This window comes from Bombyx mandarina, chromosome 20 (genome assembly GCF_030267445.1).
Source record: "Bombyx mandarina strain Sakado chromosome 20, ASM3026744v2".
NCBI lineage: Eukaryota > Metazoa > Arthropoda > Insecta > Lepidoptera > Bombycidae > Bombyx > Bombyx mandarina.
The window spans coordinates 6,171,648-6,177,193 of record NC_143226.1 but is presented as its reverse complement, the minus strand read 5'-3'; positions in this window follow the sequence as shown (position 1 = coordinate 6,177,193).

The window sequence follows — 5,546 nt, the reverse complement described above, 5'->3', positions numbered from 1 at the left end:
ATTGATTACCGGCGGAGTGAGGGGAGGACGTACGTATTTAACGACGCGTATACGTCAGCGTATTCTTGCACAACGGCGATGAAATGTTGTGCAGTGGAGGCGGCGCGAATGGCGTCACCCAAAGCGTTAACACGCTCAAAGTTGATCGACTGGAAAAAGTCGATCGCTAGAGCGAGATTTTCGGACGCGGTCGGAGGGCAGGTCGCGGGGGAGGGACGTATCGCGGGGGTGGGACGAATCGCGGGGGAGAGAGTTGTAGCCGTGTTCGTGTACGGCAACGGTTTAGCCCAAGCCGAGACGCTGGGCACCGACGCCGGCACGAAAGCAGGCTTAGCCTTCGGCACAGAGGGTACCGTGGCTTTGATGTCTGGGCCGGAAGCTCGGAGGCGGTTTTGACGGGCGACGCGGCGATTTATTTTTGGAGCTCGGGGGCATCCACGGTAGTTCGCGGGGTGACCTTGTGTTCGGCACAGGACACAGCTAGGCGGTTCCGTCGCGGTTTTTTGGTCGCGAGCGCAGAGGGCCGTGGCGTGATCGCCCAAACACTTAACACATCGGGGGCGCGCGTGACAGTTACGGGAAGAGTGCCCGTACAGTTGGCAGTTATGGCACTGACTAGGAGTGCCTTTTTTATGGGGGACTTCGACGGCAATACCGGAGAGCCTACAGACAGTCCGAATGTTAAAAATTTGCTTACCCTCGGGGGTAGGCTGGAGGGCGACTAAAACCATATTGTATGGCTCCCTACCGCGGCCGGTGTGCATGCGGTGCACGGAATTTACTGGTAGGCCTTGTTCTATCAGATCTGCCTTGACGAGATCGGCATCTAGCTCCTTCGGGATTCCACGTATGACAACGCGGAGTTCGCGCTCCTCCTGGAGCGTATAAGTGTGGAAACTTATACGCTCCTTTCGGAGGTAACTTGAGAGGGCCCTATGGTCGTCGGGTGTCGTTACTTTTATTTGAATCCCGTTGGCGAGATTACGGGCGCTGGCAAAATTAATATTTTTGGCCTTAAGGGCCAGGGAAACTCGGTCCCAAGCTGCCTTCTCTTGAAGGATAACCGGGGGAGGGGTCTGAGTTTTAGATTGCGCCACCGGTCGCGGCGACGGAGTGGCACGGGCTGGAGGCGCAACGGGAGTCTGAGGGCGGGGGCGCGACGCGTTCGCGGCTTTGCTAATTTTAGCGGCCGCGAGAGCTCGAGACTCCGCGGCACGCTTCTTACCCTTTTGTACCAGGGTGAATCCATCCGTCGATGAGGCGGGGGCGAGGTCGACCTCCATCTCCGAGTCAGAGTCGGAGGACGAGGAGGCGGGCGCAGGTGACCTACAAGCAGGAGTTTTGGAGGGCGCGACGGAGGCCGCGGATGATCGCGCTGCTGGAACGGTGGCCACGGCGGACGACGCAGTAGTTTTACTCGCCAGTATAGGCGACGCGGGAACGGCAGGCACGACGGAGGCTGCGGTGCTCGATGTAGACGCTTTGCACGCAGGTACAGGCGACGCAGGAGCAGCGAGCACGGCGGAGTCTTCGAGAGAGCTCGCAGTGTGATTGGCCTTGAAAGCCAGAAACTCTGAGGCGAGCTGTGGGTGACGAAGTCGGAGGAATTCCACGAATACAGCGTCCATGATCGCTGAGTACCCAGGTGGGGCGGCCCCGGGTCTTGAAAACACTCGCCTTGCGGCGAGGCCCCAACTTCTCGGACCTGAGCGGTTCTATTGAACACAGGTGGCAATGCGGCGCGATTACTACAGGACAAAGAAAAAGCACAACAAAACAGAAATTACAAAAAGAAGCAAAACAAATAAATACTTGCAGGAAAACACTTTGTCGGCAAATGTTCCACGAACACAAAAATAACTAAAACAAAACAAATAAAAGCTTCCAGGAAACACACTTGGTCGGCAGATGTATCACGAACACAGGCCGCGCGAACAATGGCCGGGCTAACAAAAGCCGGGCGAACAAAGACCGGGCGATCGAGTGGACGATGAGCACGTCCGCACGTGACGGGTGCCTCTATCGGAATGTGCTGTTCGTTAGTCTCGCTAAAACTCGAGAACGGCTGGACCGATTTGGCTAATTTTGGTCTTGAATTATTTGTGGAACTCCAGAGAAGGTTTAAAAGGGAGATAAATATGAAAATGCTCGGAATGAAATAAAACTAACAATTTTGTTTTTCCTTTGATGTGTCTCCCGTCGGACGGATTTCTTTTGTTTGTTTTAAGTTTATTTTACACAAAAGTTTAGGTCTTTCATTTATCGATTGAGGCACTACGAAGTCTGCCGGGTCAGCTAGTTAACAATATTTGTTTAAGGTGTTCTGATTTGAATACGTTTAAAAACAATTATAATATTAGTTTTTTATTTGTCAGTCTAAGTTAATATGCTCATTATATTTCGTAAACACGTAACATACAGTCATCTCAGCACATTGAATTTTTATTAATAAGTTTTATCCGTATACATATCTACCTAGTCAGGTCATAAATTCTGTCACATGTTTAATGTAAAATAATTGAAACAAGTTTATTCATTATGTAACCATTTATATGACGGCGTTAACGATATTTATGTTATATAGCACGTGCAATAGGAGTGACTCACACAAGCGAGGTGCGCCGGCCGTGTCGTTCCACTCGTAAACAACAGCTGCAACAGAAGTGACTCATAAGCCAGCTGCGCCGGCTAGTATAAAAAGGCGGAACGTGCCTTGAAATGGACTTCCGATATCGAGTCGAGGGAACGCGCTCCCGGCCCCGTCACGTCACAGCCGGAGTCCCGCAAGGCTCCGCCCTCTCCCCGTTACTATTCAGTTTGTATATCAACGATATACCCCGGTCTCCGGAGACCCATCTGGCGCTCTTCGCCGATGACACCGCCATCTACTACTCGTGTAGGAAGAAGGCGTTGCTTCATCGACGACTTCAGACCGCAGCTACCACCATGGGACAGTGGTTCCGGAAGTGGCGCATCGACATTAACCCCACGAAAAGCACAGCGGTGCTCTTCAAAAGGGGTCGCCCTCCGAACACCACGCTGAGCATCCCCCTCCCGACTAGGCGCGTCAATACCCCCGCCCCCGCCGTTCGCCCGATCACGATGTTCGACCAGCCCATACCGTGGGCCCCGAAGGTCAAATATTTAGGCGTCACCCTCGACAGTAGGATGACATTCCGCCCCCACATCAAGACGGTACGCGATCGTGCCGCCTTCATTCTAGGACGTCTCTACCCGATGATATGTAGGCGAAGTAAAATGTCCCTTAGAAATAAGGTGACACTCTACAAAACTTGCATACGCCCCGTCATGACCTATGCAAGTGTAGTGTTCGCTCACGCGGCCCGCATACACTTGAAATCATTCCAAATTATTCAATCCCGTTTTTGCAGGATAGCCGTCGGAGCCCCGTGGTTCGTTAGGAACGTCGACCTCCATGACGACCTGGACTTAGAGTCCATCAGTAAGTATCTGCAGTCGGCGTCCATGCGCCACTTCGATAAAGCGGCACGACACGAGAACCCTCTCATCGTGGCCGCCGGTAACTACATTCCCGATCCTGCGGACAGAATGGAAAGCAGTCGACGTCGCCCAAAACACGTCATCTCGGATCCGCCCGATCCACTAACGGTGCTTCTAGGTACTTCAAGCACCGGTCACCGTTCTCGTCGAACCCGTCGCTTGCGACGAAGGGCTCGACGAGTAAATTAACTCCCAGACACAGCCCACTGAGTTTCTCGCCGGATCTTCTCAGTGGGTCGCGTTTCCGATCCGGTGGTAGATTCTGCGAAGCACGGCTCTTGCTAGGGTTCGTGTTAGCAACGTCATCAGGTTTGAGCCCCGTGAGCTCACCTACAAAAGTTAGGGTTACGCTGACATAGCCTCTCAAGGCTCTCAGTTTAGGTAGGAAAAAAAAAAAAAAAAAAAAATGAAATGAACATTCGTTGGACTGCGTTTGCCCGGTGCACTTACTATATCGTTGTTACGTTGTGTGATTCAGTGACTGTTGTACGTACTGGTTAAAGATTGGATAAGTGAAAGTGAATTAAGTTATCATATTGTTGATTAAATCAGGAATCAAAAAGTGACCTCATTTTACTTGGTGTTTAACAAAATAATGTCTACCCTCAAGCCAACATATATACCAAAATGAACTTAGCAAAACATAGATTCTTATGACACTAAAGTTTATTCAAAATGACCTCCGTGATTTTGAATACAGGCCTTCAATCTGCGCGGCCAGTCGTCTATCGCAGCACGAACGAGGTCCATGTCAATATCGGCGGCTGCCTTAATCAAGGATCTCTTGAGTGACTCCAAATTGGGTTGAGGCTTTGAGCACGCCTTTTCCTCCAAGTGTTGCCATATCTTGTAATCTAACGGATTCAAATCTGGACTGGAAGAGGGCCAGTCTTCGTGCCGGATGAAGTCGATTTCACGCGCTGCCAGCCAGTCTTGTGTGCTCTTCGCTCTATGAGCAGGCGCCGAATCTTGTTGGAATACCCAGTGCCTGTTATTGAACATGGTATGAGAAACAGGTTCCACAAGGTTCGTCAGTACTGTATTTTGATACACAACTGCATTCGTTTTTACACCTTTCTCACAAAAATGTACCTCTGCTAAGCCCCAATAAGAAACTCCCAACCATACCATGAGCGAGGATGGAAAGTGACCTCGTTGGACACGCGGAATACGGTTGCTCGCTTCTTCACTACTGTGTGCGTACACCTTATCATTTTGTTTGTTGTAGCTCTTGTTGTAGCTGTAAAATTCTATAAAGTATACATTTTTATTTTCATGAACAATTCGAAATTCGAATTCAATAAACTTTTTTGTGGCCAGCATTCTAAAAGAAAAGTTTTTACTGTTTGACAATATTTATGACCTGACTAGGTATATATTAATACGTGAAGCAAAAACTTTGTATCCCTTTTTACGAAAATTGCACGGACGGAGTAGTATGAAATTTTCCACACTTATCTATACTATAATAATAATAATATTATAAAGAGGAAAGATTTGTTTGTTTGTTTGTTTCGAATAGGCTCCGAAACTACTGGACCGATTTGAAAAATTATTTTTCCATTAGAAGCCGACATTGTCCCTGATGAACATAGGCTACTTTTAAAAAAAAAAAAACTTATTTTTTATTTTTTTGTTTCATGTGTGTTTTAATGTTTCCGAAGCGAAGCGAGGGCGGGTCGCTAGTACAGAATATAGAGAAGAAGTGCACAATGCTAATATTTTTTTTAAATAATGCTTAAATGATACATTAAATCAATAAAGACACCATTACACACACTACATACCATGTATTTGACACAACACGCACGCATACCTAATATTTATTTATTGTCAAACTTTTGTTCTTGACGTCTGTGGTCGAATTGAGAATAGATTAAATATTGTTTGTCTTTATTAATATTTTTCTATAGTGTAGTCTTGGCGTTGAAAATACAATCATAATAGTGTACAAATTTACAATTCCAATTAATTATAATCGAATTTCGACTGCTGCGGGACCTCTAGTTCAATAAAAATAACTA